This window comes from Gorilla gorilla, chromosome 1 (assembly GCF_029281585.2).
Source record: "Gorilla gorilla gorilla isolate KB3781 chromosome 1, NHGRI_mGorGor1-v2.1_pri, whole genome shotgun sequence".
Lineage (NCBI taxonomy): Eukaryota > Metazoa > Chordata > Mammalia > Primates > Hominidae > Gorilla > Gorilla gorilla.
Genome location: NC_073224.2, coordinates 79,434,090 through 79,449,023, shown reverse-complemented (window position 1 = coordinate 79,449,023; position 14,934 = coordinate 79,434,090). Strand labels below are relative to the sequence as shown.

General features: G+C 42.7%; 1 long non-coding RNA gene across 1 annotated transcript in view; it reads right to left on the bottom strand.

The window, feature by feature from the left end:
• Nucleotides 1-2,209: 2,209 nt before the first annotated feature.
• The window catches only part of LOC129529552 (uncharacterized), a 30,913-nt gene continuing 18,188 nt past the window's right edge, over nt 2,210-14,934 (bottom strand). The window contains exons 2-3 of the long non-coding RNA XR_008675099.2: nt 5,913-6,010; nt 2,210-2,331 (exon numbers count right to left, since the gene is read on the bottom strand). This is a non-coding gene — a long non-coding RNA (uncharacterized lncRNA). The remainder of the gene's footprint in view (nt 2,332-5,912; nt 6,011-14,934) is intronic.

Here is a 14,934-nt window from a genome sequence, read left to right as displayed (position 1 = left end):
CTTTTCTAACCCAGGTAATTGCCTCTAGTGCCTACACCCAGGCACTATGCTATATTTCCACTTCAAGTATATTTTAATGATGTGTTCTATAAGAAATAAAACCAAACAAACAAATAAAACCCTCTGAGACTGCCAACAAAATATCCAGTATTCAGCTGTGGATTTTTTCAATGGTGGTGGCAGATTTCTCCTACTTCACTTATGTTCTTATCCAGGATTCTTATGACCAACATGGAAGAGTTGGCCCAGAGTTAGCAGCACAAACTCAGAGTAAGAAACAGGCAAAGTTGACTGGCTGTCCCGGGATTGAACTCATGACCTTGCGCTCTTTATCAGTTGGAAATGTTTCATTTCCCAAGTTTTTGCATGTGCTGTGGCTAGAGAACCAGGTTTTAACACCACTGGCACGGTCTGTATTGACTGGCTGTGCACGGACAAGTGTCATCTTGCCACACCTTCACCTTGGGGGTATTTGGAGGGGGAAAAGCAAAATTCAAAAAAGGTAGCCTTTCCCTTAGTACTTAGAGATGGCTCAGAGCATCAGCTTTAGGTTAGCTCTGATTTCTACTGCCCAGCACAGTCACCATACCACAAGTGGCCTTCTCCTTCTCCCTGCTCAACCCAAACCCACTCAGCCTTCCAGAACAGCTATCCATATTGGCTTCCCTGACCTCATGTAGCATTGTCAACTCTGCCCTAAAGTTTAGTGCCCAGTTGTGAGCTTTGTCCTGCTGCTTCATGACTGTTTCATATGTCTTTAAGTCTTACCAACAGAGACCCTGGAGAAAATGAAGCATTCATTTTCCTCTATAGTACTCAGGTCAATGGTAAACTGAATTCATGCTTCCGTTACCACTAGCCAAACACTTGCTGAATTGGATTGAAAGAAGGAATTGCATGTAGGGCCCCCCTCCTGAATAAGAGCCCTCAGGATCCAGGGGTCTTTGTGGAAATGAGAACCCCTGACCATGACTTGCGTGTAGACTCTTTTGGGTCTAACCTCTTACTTGGCATGTCCACCACTGACATTCTTCAGATTGTGAACATCAACAAAAGTTTCTAAGGAATACATATCTGGGAAGATACCGTGAATTGCTATTGACAGCCATCAATATCTAAATTCCAATTACACTGGTGGAAAACCAAGCAGAAAGTCAGGTCCCCATGGGAATCATGCTCAGGAATCAGGTCTAAGGAGGGAGAGTCAGCTCCCAGACAACAAGAATACAGGAGGTGAGGATGGCAGGGTAAGAAAGGCAGGAAGACCATGAAAAAGGCAGTGAGGCAGTCCATGGAGATGTCCTGTGATGAGGCCAGCATTTGGGGAGGCCTCCCAAGTGTATTTCTGTGAATACAAGAAAGCAGGAAGGATACCTGCACAAATAATATCTCATCAATCTACAGTCTAAGGAAGCCCAGGACTTTCCTAGTGTTGCCCTTTATTTGTTTTAGCATTCTAGGAAGAAATGGAGTAAGGATCATTTTTATTGATATTTTATTTTGAAGAAACTGCTTTTGAATTATCTAGCTGTTTCTGTAAAATATAACCTTGGTTCTCAATAAAGACTGAGTTGAAGGGGTGTGTGAGCATCTTCCCTTCACGAGGCTTCCTATGGGGGTAGTGGAATATCTAATTTGCCTAACCAAGTATGTATACTCAGACTCTCTCTTAAGTATGTATGTGCTCAGGTCAGGGTAGGACAGAAGAGAGAGTCTTTATTGTTTCCATCAGAGCATGTGTGAGGTTGACTGTGAAACACATAGAGGCAATTCTGAGCCAAATGGCCATCATTGGCCAAGGCATCTGCAAATCACATTTGTTTTTTGGCTGCAAGGGAAAGGGCTTGGCTATCTCTGTCTTGTCTTCCTCTACTACCTTGATCCCCTGGGCCAGAGGAAGGTGTTGCTATTGATGTCTTTCCCAGACATGGCTTGTTGTTTTTCTTTATAGATTTTATGCATTGGCAGCCAAAAACCTTGAGTAAGGAAATGATGCTTTAGGAACAAAACAAGCTCTTTTGTATGTGACATTTAGGACATCAGAAAAAACGGTCTTTCCAGATGAAGCTGGCTGGCAATAGGAAGAGTGGTGTCTGTGGGTCATAAAGCACAGTGTCTGTACATATTTCCTGCTGACAGGCACTTACTCTGCATGCCATTTCCATGTGCCAATGTCATTCCATCTGTCTCCACTGGGGTTTAGGTCTTTGCTGAATAACTGCTTCATGTAAGGTCCTTTGGTCGAGCTAGGAAGAAAGAGTACACTGGCCTCAACACCTTCTCAGATGATTTTATGTTTTTGTTGGCTGTTTCTAAATGTTTCATTTTTTTCTACAAAGTAAAAAGAAAGTAGAACCAAAGTAAATAAACAACAACTAGCTATCCATTTCTTGACTGGATTGAAAACTTGAAATTTGATTACATGTTGAATCTAGCCCTACAGCATAAGTTTAATAAACTTTAAACAATGTGGCAATTTCCCTCTAGAGCTGAGAGTCCCAGTCCCCTACAGTACCAGAAGTGTCACAGAACAAGGGAGCAAATATTAGCCAAGTCCTAAGAGAGGAGTGCCTTGCCAAAGTGGCTTGACTATGTTCAGAGACCTTTGCTTCTTTCTGTTAACCTTGTCATATCTCCCAAACTGTTTCATATTGTTCTTTTCTATGGACATTCTATAATCTTTTATAGCATGAGAAAATATACACATGAATCATCTCCTTAGGCCCAAACTGGAATTACCTTTCAGGGATTTGGAAAAAGAAACAATGTTTAACGGGGATGGGGAGCAAAGGTCAGAGGAGGAGAAAGCAGTTTTCTCCCCTCCAATGAGTCTTTCTTATAAGGCAGGGTGGAGGGGGGAAGTTGCAGACAGGTGAAAAAAATGTGAGCTTGTGTAACCAACATACTAGGCAGCTGTAAATCTTGATTGGGTAATGAGTAAAAGGAGTCAATTGCTTTCATTGATTTGCATAAGTAGAATATCATTATGATCGGTGAATTTAAAAAATATCCTATTAGCTTTTGTGTGCTTCATAACTGTAGGTTAGATTTTTTAAAAAACTGAAATGTAGGGCAGCAAGAGGAAATTGAAAATATATGTTTCCATTCTTAAGTGAAATCAATGTGAATCTTTAATAATATTTATTTCAAATATGTCACACTGGAAAAAAAGGATCTCTTTAAAAGAGTTTCTCTGTGATGCTGTCCTCAGGGTCCATAACTCAGAACTGCTTCAGTCTAAAAATACTTCATAACTCTAATGCTAAAAGGACAGAGAATTTAGTGTGAGGTAGAGAATTCTGAAGAAAGATACATAAATTTCTTTCAATTATAAAGACTACTATTACATGAAGGATAGTGATTGCATGTTCTCTATTCCTAACAAGACAATGAAAAAAACTGAATAAAGAAATACTGTAGTTAGATACAAGGAATAACTTCCTAACAGTGAGGCTTGTTAAAAATGAGAGAGTATTTTCTAATCTCTCTTCGAGAACAAATTTTTTTAGCTTATAAGATACCAATTGACCAGAGGTTGCTTATGGGAAGTTTCACCTTAGTGTAAGGGAACTAGCTCTTCCAACCCACAAAGTCTAAATGACACACATACACACACACACAATAGTATAACTGTTCACAAACTTTGATGTCAGGAAAAATTACCTGGAGAGTTTTTTTAAAATATAGATCCCATGGTCCATTTCCAGAAATGGTGATATGGTAGATCTGGAGTGCTATCTGGAAATCTGCATTAATTTTTGAAGCATGTGAAAGCTTGCAAAGCACAAATGTGTTAAGGCCTCTGACCAAGGTGCCAGCAGACTGGGCTTCTCCCCTAGTCTGTCACTAATTCATTAACGGATCTTGTCAAGCTGCAGCTTACTTGCCTAAAAAAATCGATATAAAACCTCTTCCTTTGCCTACTCCGCTTGGTCCTTCTATCCTATTAGATAAATCTGTGTAAGGTTCTTCAAAGCAGAAAAGCGCTTTCCAAATCTGATGGCACATTCTTTTTATCAAATTTTACATCCCTCATTAATCACTCTCCCAAATTAATCAGAGAAGGTCTTCTCTTCTTCCAGCTAAATTTGCCCATGGAATTTCAAATCCACAGATATTACTTAGGAGCCTGCCCTGTGTGCAGACCTGCAGGACCCAGTTCTGCTACTTTCCACCTCTATGATCCTGGGCAAATTATTCAAATTACCTGAGTTTCTATATCCTCATTTGTGAAATAGGGATGCTTCTACCTGTCTCCCTGGTTGGGTAATGATAAAACCTGCAAAGTCCCTGCTGCTGTTCATGAGCCTGATTCTTCTGACCCCCAAATCCTTTCCCTTATTCAGGCACAGTTTTCTTCCCCTACAATTGAAAATGACCATCTTGCAATGGATAGTATTTGGAAAAAGCTAGGTTAGTAGTTTACCCAGAATGAACAGAAATAAGTTTCTTACTTTCTCTGAAATCTCAACAGAGTTCTCATTAATAAAACATATATATTTACAGGAATGAGACAGCCAGGCATGTCCCTGGGTATGCAGTGTGGGCCACCGAATTCCCTTGGGGCTTCTGCAACTTCAGCTTTATTGAGAACTCAAGGCCCCTCAGCAAACAGAACTCATGGAATTTCTGGAGGCTGGCATAACGATGATTAAAAAAAAAGCAAACAAAGACCTATTCAGTGGGGTCTTTTCTGGCCTCAGCTCTGGCATGTTTTTTGCACTCATTCTGCTAAAAAGAGACTGAGGAGAGTAATAGCTTGTTGGATCTGCAGAGTAAGTGAGAGAACGACACCTCATGTTTTGGGTGGGACTTTAAGAAATGAAGATATGGAACATTTCATCTACAAAAATCTCCAACATCAAGAGAGAGCAGATATGGCAGGTGCCTTTGGGAACACGAGTTTTCTTTTTCTTGGTGGGTCCTTGTTTAAAATACATCAGTGTATCTGCAGTCTGGTGCCTAACTGCAGTTCTCAAAGAGCATATAACAGCCAATCAGAAATTGCCAATGATTTCTCTTTTATTGCAGAGAAGTTCAACACAATGGGGGAAATGTCCTTGAACCCTCAACCAGAGTGTCTTCATAGGAAATGGTGGCATGGCCACCTGACAATCAACTGAGTGCCTGCACTTTTGGTGCCACCCTCATACCCCAGATGCTTAGTGGCAGAAGTGATGTGGCGGCAGAAGCTGGCCAGTCACTTCCCTAAGTCTGGGGTGTGACACGTCATCAGACTGAAGCCCCAACTCCCAAGAGTGTCTCATGAGGCCTTTCCTGAGGTGCTACTGGCTGGCCTCCCCATCATGTCCTCATGCTGTCCCCACCCCCCACAACCCACTGCATCAGATGCAGCTCTGTGTGTTCACAGGAGGAGGGGCCCTGCACCATCCTCTGCACACACTCACCTGGCCAATGCTTACCTCTCTTTTAACTCTAACCTCCCACTTCACTTTCTCCCAGAAACCCTTTTTAACTACCCTGATTCCCTTCCCTCAAGCAGGATAGGAACCTTCCCCCTGTGCTCCATCGAAGCACTTAACTCACAGATGCGTTTGTTTATATACATGTCTTTCTCCCTTATTAAACTGGGATCTCCTGAAGGCAAAGTTTATGCCCTATCCATCTCTATTTCTAGCTCTAGCACTTGTTCAAAAGGACTCAATAAATGTTAACTAATTAATTAAATGGATGAATTAATGGATGGATGGATGGATGAATGAATCCTTTTAAACAGCTTCTAAAAAGTAAAGATCCCCCAGGCACAGTGGCTTATGCCTGTCATCCCAGCACTTTGGGAAGCTGAGGCAGGTGGATCACCTGAGGTCGGGAGTTTGAGACCAACCTGACCAACGTGAAGAAACCCCATCTCTACTAAAAATATAAAATCATCCGGGCGTGGTGGCACATACCTGTAATCCCAGCTACTCAGAAGGCTGAGGCAGAAGAATCTCTTGAATCCAGGAGGCAGAGGTTGCGGTGAGCCGCGATCGTGCCATTGCACTCCAGCCTGGGCAACAAGAGTGAAACTCAGTCTCAAAAAAAAAAAAAAAAAAGTAAAGATCCTAGCCTCTCTACTCGCATCTTCTCACAAGTCTACATCTCTACATTTTTGGAGGTAGAGCTATTTCACTTTATATATTTTAGATCCAAGATCATTGAAGTGAGGAGCATTGCTAAGAAATAATCCTTTGTGTTGATCTGAGCTAAATACTCTAATCCCATTCCCTAACTGGCCTGGCCATCTTCCTTTGAAGGCTTTTAAATCTGCTAAGAACCTGGCTTCAGCTGCCTGGGCAAAGTGGAAGGGCAGAAGGCCTGGATCCTGCTCAGGTTGGTGGCTAAGCCTGGCTTCTAGGTTTCAGCACTGAAAGGAGGGAAGGGTGTTGGAAAGCCAACCTGGTATCTGTTTGCAGTTTGCAAAATAGTCATTAAAATGGAGAGAAAAAATAGGGAAAAGAATCCTGTAGGGGATTAAAGTGGAAAACATTGAGAGAGAGTGAAAGTCAAGGAGCTTATTTGAGGTTTATAGGAGAGGCATTCTCTTGGGTGATGTCTTTAAGAGTTGTTAGGAAAAATGGCTCAGGCCCACAGCCATTGGTTGAGGGGCCAGGAACCCCTTTGCTAGCCTTCCCTGACACCAAACCGCACCTTCCACTTGTCATAATACTCGTAGTAATCCAACAATACTTTATGGTGCATTCGGCATTGTGTAAGCCTTATGGGCCATATAGAAAATGTAAGATACACACTCGTGTACCCAAATGGTTTACAATCTCACAGAGGAAACAGGGTTGATTCATGTGCAAACAGAGCATGAAAACAACAGAACATAATACCAGACGGCACAGCTTAGAAAGCACTCTAGACGGTGGTTCTTTGCTGCATATTAGAATCATTTGGGGAAACTTAAAAATCTTGAGCCCGGGTGGGGCGCAGGGGCTCACGCCTGTAATCCCAACACTTTGGGAGGCCAAGGCGGGTGGATCACTAGGTCAGGAGATCAAGACCATCCTGGCTAATACAGTGAAACCCCATCTCTACTAACAATACAAAAAATTAGCAGCACGTGGTGCTGGACACCTGTAGTCCCAGCTACTCGGGAGGCTGAGGCAGGAGGATGGCGTGAACCCGGGAGACAGAGCTTGCAGTGAGCAGAGATCGCACCACTGCACTCCAGCCTGGGGGACAGAGCAAGACTCCGTCTGAAAAAAACAAAAACAAAAACAAAAAAAACAAAAAAACTTGAGCCCACACCATACCCATATCAATGAAATCAGTGTCTGTAGAAGTGGGACCCAGATATCAATATGCTTTAGTTTCGTGGATGATTTCAATGAATAAGTTTGTTAAACAATGCTAAAGAAAGAGCATTAGCTTTGACTGAAAAAACCGGGGCTGTCTACTCATGAGCTCTGTAACCTTGGGTTAGCCAAGGAACACCTTTGGGCCTGGCTATTCCAGAGATTTTTTAAGCCCTGTGAAGACAATTTAGATCCCCAATGCTCAGCATAATATTTGACACAAATAAGGTATCCAACAAAGATGCATTTATTTGAATAATATATAAGAAAGTTATTTAATAAGCCTGCAAATGTAGTTATTAATAATGGTACTATTTGTAAAAACATAATGTCAGTAATAATGGCCATGGTGATCCAAGCAAGTTCCAAGGTATACTGTAAAGACAGTCCTAATGTTTAACATGGTGGCTGTACATAATAGTGCTCCATACATGTTTGTTAAATTAATAAGCGCCTTGGATGGATTGGAAGAATCAAGAACAAAGCTTTTTAGCTCACCTTGGGAAATTGCCTACCCTATTCCTGTGGTCTCCGTCCATCTGTCCATGCACCACTGAGATACCAAGCCAATAAGCCCTATGGCAGAGGTTCAGAAAACTGCAAAGGAAGTGAGAGAGAGACAGAGGGAGAAATAAAAAGAGGAGGGAGAAGAGGAGGAGGGAGCATGGAAGGAGGAGGTAAGAAGTATCTTAGAAGGGAAGGAAGAGGAGGGTTTTGACGATGACTAGGAAGAGATGTGGGAGTGGCTGGGGGCATGGAGAGTGACTGAAGAGATAGTAAAACACTGGATGGGCCCAACAGTTCAGTGAAATGAGATGACAATAAACGTTTTGTCTTATGGTAATTCGGAAATCCCAGGAGATGGGGGCAGAGGAGAGAGGGGGTTGGACTAGTAAAAGGGGGCTGATCAAACATAAGAATTCAGAGAACAGGAATATATAGCCCACCAAAAGCATGTCAGGTTTTACTTTTCTGACACTTTGAAAGTCTGAAGGTTGTTAAATTGCCTCCCATTCCTGAAAAAGCCCAGGCAAGCAGCTCCCTCTGGGACTTGCATTAACCCTAGTGCTCCATTGCCAGAAACATGAGCTCATTCCATTCGTGCGTCTGCAGTCCTAGCAAGCACGATCAAACTTTATGAGGCTTGTTACAAGCAAATTACATGGGAAACTGCAAAGGATCGGAGGGAGGGAGATGGCAGTGGGGGGCCGCGTACACTGCCGGGAAAGGGAAAGGGGAGCGGGGTAGGGATGCTGGGCACAGCCCAGACTTGGAATGCATGAGAGCCCATCACTGAGCAGCTGGCAGCTCCTGCCTCCAGGGCCCAATTTTCCAAGTGATGACTTGAGTGTTCACACCTGCACTGGCTGCCACCGAGTCCCTCCCTCCACAGAGTTAATGGGGCAGACAGAACCCAGGAAGGCTTTTGGCCATGGCAACAATTTCTGTCCTCCTTGGCCCCACCTTCTCTACTGGCAGAGAAGATTCCTCTCCAGCTCTGGTGTGGGCATCACCTTCCAGGCCTCCCTGCTGCCGAGGTGTACAGATGCCTCAGGCAAGGCAGCCTCAGAGAGGACCGCTCTGAGACACAAAAGAATCCCAGCACTTTTTTGCCTTAGGTGGGTAGCTAACCTCCTTCCCCATTACCTTCTTCCTCCCCTTCCCAATGAATAGATCCCAAAACTATTTAAGATTTAGCCTTTTTTCCTATGAAACTCAAACTTGGACAATTCTCATTATTATTATGACTTTGGTTTCCCCAGTGCTTTCTGCTGGAAACAAACTGGAAACAGAATAACTGGTAATATTCCAGGATCTGGGATTGCCGTGGCTTGGGGTAGCTCCTACAGAGAGAAGCAAAAAATGCATACAGATCATTTTCCTTGAACACTTATTTTCCCATAGCAATTGCTACTGGGAGAGCTCATAACCAGGATTCCCCGCTCTTCGCTTGCTACATGCTTGTGTATGCACGTGCACACACACACAGGTGAATCTTGCTGAAACAGAACCAAATTAGAGTGCCCAGATAGGTCTCATGCTTTGGGACAATTTAGGAGATAGATGCAGGCTGAGTTCTACCTGAGCAGAGGTTTGGACAGATGCCTTCAACCAATCAGAATGCAGGAAACCAAAGAACAAAAGGAAAGATGCTGTGTGAATGTTATTATATAAATTTTCTCTCCCAGCATAGCTCGGGGTGGTTAGATGCTGTTTCCATCCAATGGGAGCTCTGTAAGCTCTCCTACTAATGCTGGAAAAACATTCACTTAACAGGCTTGTCCAAACAATTCCCTTGTAAATTCAGACATGATGAACTGCAGGGGGAAAGCAGAGCCTCAGGGCTGTCCGCCTCAATACGATCACTCCTGACAGGGCACAGAGCCACACGGTTCACCTCAAGAGTCCATTAAAAAGCCTGATGGAGAAACTGTGTTTATGTTCAGGTTACAGAACAGGCAGCAAGCAATTAATGCCTTCCCAGTTTCCCTGTCCTTCAGTTTTCCATCCCTCCCAACAACCACACAGGACACGCACACAAACCCAACTCTATCCCTTGCCTTCTCTTAAATGCTCTTCCACAAGCTCCTTCCCTGACACCCACCCACTTCCCTGCTCATGCTCCTCTGTCTTTACAATGGGTCTCTCAGAGTGCAACTTGCAGGAGAAACCAGCCTCACACACCTATTCAACACTCACACTCCCTCTCAGATCATGGCTACACCCACAGCCTCTTTCTTCTTTCCATCCACATTCTTTGTAAACACATTCATTTTCCATGTCATGTTCCCAGCCTTGAACCTGCTCCCATCTTCCTTCAGAAAAAGAAAAAAAGAAAAACATCTCTGCTTCTGTCCCTTCTCCAGACCCTAGCCTCCACCATTGCTCACATCTCTCTCCACTCTCAGTGGCCAAGTCAGCGGCCCCCATCCTTTCTGGCACTCAAAGAAAGCTTGTTCGCGAGGCATTCTTATAACTACTTTATTGTTCTGTCTCTCTCTCAATATATTCCTGTCCTTCCAACTGAACTAGATTCCCCGGAGTTAAAACCTGACTTTGGATTATGTAACAAGTTCCTTCGGGAATATATGAGGACTCAGGCAGTCACTTAGAAGTAAAGCAAACTGCCAAAATAAAAATATACATATATTTCAAAAAATGGCTAGTTTACACAGGAATCTAATTAAGGAAAGATCTAGTTGGTGGAAAGCAGTGGAGATAAAGACAGTTCTAGGTTGGGTAATGTTAGTTTCTTGTCCAGCAGTCATTTTGCAAGTGCTAATGGGATAAAAAATGCCATTGGGGAAAACACGCATCTGCGAATACCTAGTGTGTGCTTCAGGTGGCATAGGGCTTTGTGAAATATGATAATGTTCACAGTAGCAATACAAAATATATTTCACGAGTGTAATCAATTAGCCAGACTGTAAATACCATATGACATAAAACATTCACTATTATGATAAAATAGCATTGCATATCATCCTGATTAATACAAATTTAATCATTCAAATATGGCTGTGCTGTGCTTATAGTTTCTTTGTAAAATACGGAAATCAGTGTAACACATTTTACAAATATTTCTATCTATAACTTTTTCTGTGATATTTCAAAAAGTGGGATGTAGTTCTCATGTGATGGTACAAATAAAAATCTTGTGTACATTGAGTTCAACTAGGGTAGGCTGGCTCACAAAAAGAGCAGCGAGAGATGTATGTGGAGTTGTGCAGGTGGCTGAGGGGCAAAACAGAGCTGGAGAGAAAGTGGGAAAGGTCCTTCTCTACCTGCCTTTGCAGCTGTGGCCCTGGATTTATCAGAAAACAGACACAATAACAAATAATTGCTAAGTGCTTCTTGTTGGGGAGGTTTAGACTGCTAACCCAAATTTACAGGCCAGTGTTTAAAACACTATCTGGAGCAGGGGTCAGCAGATAGTAAATCTGCCAGGAAGGGGCAGACAGTAAATATTTTTGGCTTCGTGGGCCATATGGTCTCTGTTGCAATTGCTCAACTCGGCCGCAGCAGCATGAAAGCAGCCATAGGCAGTCACCAGTAGGTGTGGCTGTGTTCCAATAAAACTTTATTTATGGACGCTAACGTTTGAATTTCATATAATTTTCACAAGCCACAACATATTCTTCTTTAGATTTTTTTCAGCATTTTAAAAGCAAAAACCATTCTTAGCTCATCGACCATACAAACATAGGCAGTGGGCTGAATTTGACTCATGAGTTGTAGCTGGCTGACCCCTGATTCAGTGTTTTACTGAAGGCGTCTACTGACTGTATGAGTTCTTTCTTGACCTGCCTTTTCCTCCTTGCCCCCTTCACCTCCTTTCTCTCTTTCCTTTCTGCACCCCTCAGCTTCTACCTGTCACCACCTCCAATAGATTTCAAGGGCTTAACAATATACCAGATGCACTCTCTCTGTGATTAGAGCCCATGTTTTTTGTGTGTGTTGTTTTTGTTGTTGTTTAGAGTGGGAATTTCTGTTATTTCCTCAAGAAAATGCCACTAAGAAAATGCCTTTCTGTACACCCTCATCAAAAAAGCTGCTTCTTGCCTCCAGAAGAATTCTTTGTTCCTATTTGGAAACAACAATCGCAACCAGCAAAGTGGGAAAGGAGAAAGAGCCTTCACATAACTGATGTTTTAGCTTGGTGATGTTTCTTTAAATTCTTCTACAATACAATCAGAACCAACGTTTTGAGGAGTTCGTGGTGGGAGAAAATGTTAGTAATTTGAAGCCCTGAATAGGGTATCACAAAATATAGGGACTAACAACCACCTTTCATCACATACCAATTCCCTGCTGGGGACCCCCGGAATTTTCTTCAACATCCACTCTGCGCTTGGGAGTGGGAGATGTCTTAGTCAGTGTTGAGCTGCTACAACAGAATACCTGAGATTAGGTCATGTATAAACAACAGAAATTATTGGCTCACAGTTTTGAACTCTGGGAACTCTAAGATCAAGGTGCTGGTACCTGGTGAGGGCCTTCTTGCTGCACCATGCCATGGCAGAAGGGCAAGAGTGCCAGAAAGGGAATCCACTCATAGAACCCCTGTGATCCCTTTTCATAATGGCATTACTCTGTTCATTACCTAAACAGCTTCCATTAGTTCCCACCTCCCAAAGCTGCCACATTGGGCATTAGGTTTCTGACACGTGAATGCTGGGGGACACATTCAAATCATAGCAGGAGGCAATAGACAGTCATTCAGAGGCTAGCTGTATCTCCATCTCCATGTTTCTCCCCCCACAAGCACAGAGACAAATTTGGAAGTAGACCTCTAAGTCTGTTAAATAAGAACATTGCATTGAATATAATTTTGCCTCAGGTCAGCCCTGACTTCTAAAGGCTATCAACATTTATAAAAGCTAAATGATATGCAAGAGGCCACACAAGGTGTTATATTATCCCCAATTTACAGACAGGGACACTGAGGTTCAAAATCAGAAAGTAGTGTACCCACAATTGGAATGTGAGATCCAGCTGCAGCAGAAAATCAAAATGACTTCTCTGTATTTACCAGTATTTTGTCTCTATTACCACAGTCCTATGTGAGTATATGTGATTTTATTTGTCCTTGGTGGGTATTCTTAGGTTTCTGCAGCCATAATATTTGCCAAAATGAAACTGCACTGGCTAATTTAACGTCATACTCTAAGCATCGCCCACATTGACCCCCAGATCCTAGGGGTGGGAGAAATTAGACTAGATCTAAAACAAGCAAAACTATAGAACTACAAATAAGGGCACGTTGTACGTGAAAAATGCAAAGTGTTATTTTCTGCTCTGTGTTCGTCTTCTCCCCGTGACCCATGATCCCTACTGAATGATCCCTGCCTGCAAAGAAACCAATCAGCAAGGGGAGGTTTATGAGAGCTGGTGAAATTTTGAACAGGTCCATGCATTTTAAATTTATCTGCATAGTCTAATATCACTGCAACACCACACTCTGTCTCCAACTAGTTATTTTTTTTACCACGTCACCAAAACAACAGCAGTATAGCTATAGCAATGGGCAGCCTGAAAGGGCTAGACCAATCACCAAATATCTTTTTTCCTGGCAAGCAGACAAATAAGGCATTCTTCCAGGGGCCTAGAATCCACATCAGTGTTAAATAAATTGGTCAGGTCTACTAGAACAGTCGGAAAACAACAATACCATGCTACTTTGCATTGTAATGGCAAAAGGGTCAGGATGGATTTGCTAAAAGTTCACGTTACATGGGCAAAAGGCAGGAGTCAAGATAGAAAATAAATTGATATGTGGAAAGGGATTATGATCAGCCAGTGTCTAGTTACTCTGAATCAAAACAACATGGTCATGCAAAGAGTAGCTGGGACTGCTGAGGACTCCATTTAGAGTATGTAATTATATTTCTCCAAAGTATGATTTACATATTAAGCAAATGTTTTAAATATTCCATGAATCAGGCTATCAAAAGCCAACTGTTGACCTTGTGTGTTACCCTTTAGAAAGAGCCAGAACATATGGTTGGTCCAGAAATCTAGGATACTGGAATTGAGGGATGGATATACTCATCATACTCATCAAGACAGACCTTGCAAGGTAACCTGAACAAAATTGTGCCTAACCAACTCTTTAAAGAAATAGCTCTAACATTTGAGTCCCAAAGTAAAATACTTCATAAGCTCCTCATGGTAACTATTTCAATTGATCCCAACTCTTCAGAGCCAGTAATAAAGAAAATGAGACAGTCAGAGTCATCCAGCACCCTGACCCCAGGAGGAATGTATTATTGATTACTACAGATATGCCCACTTTTCTAAATTCATGTATTCTTTCACTTAGCAAACATTTATTTTAACATCCACTCTGTGCTCTATAGTAGAGACTGGGAAACAAAAATAACAACAAAAAAAGACATGATTCCTGACAGACATAAAAGTAAACAATTATAGCACAATTAGATAACATCTATGAAATAAAAAGATGTATAACAGAAATAGTTACTATCTGTGGCAAGCAGACTAGGTGATTTAGGGCCAGATTATTGACATTATTTACATACAATAAAAAAGAAGTGAGAGCCAGGGACAAGTGTCTTAATATTCCTGAGAAGCTGAGGGAAGACTCTTCAGAGGAGATGACATTTAACTTTTCCAGAAAGGCGTGCGGGGCTGGGAGGATCTCATACAGAGGGGACCGCATATCCAAAGGCATGGAGACATGAAAAAATATGGGGCATACAAGCAAATACTAGTAAATAAGAGGCTTCTTGAGGAACTCAGCAAAGTGAGAAGCCTGATAAATAGCACCTCCCACTAAGGAGATGACAAGTGATTCTATAGACCTCTGCCCTGATTGCTCTTCTCCAGCGGGAGGCACTGACGGCCCAGCCCACCTCCTGCAGATCTGTATGTAACCTCCCCACACCTCCCTTCCTTCTGTGCGTGTTCTGCATCCTTCCCACACTGATGATCCATCCCGATAGGAGTGACAACCTGCACTCCAGCTTTCCAGCCAGTGACCAGACCCAGGCCAAGCAGCGCTGCCACAAGATCGGTCTCCACTTAGACCCTGGACCACAGCCAGCCAGAAGTAAACACCCTCCAAAGTCCAAAGGTCCAAGCATATTTCACTGCTGCTATGTCTACC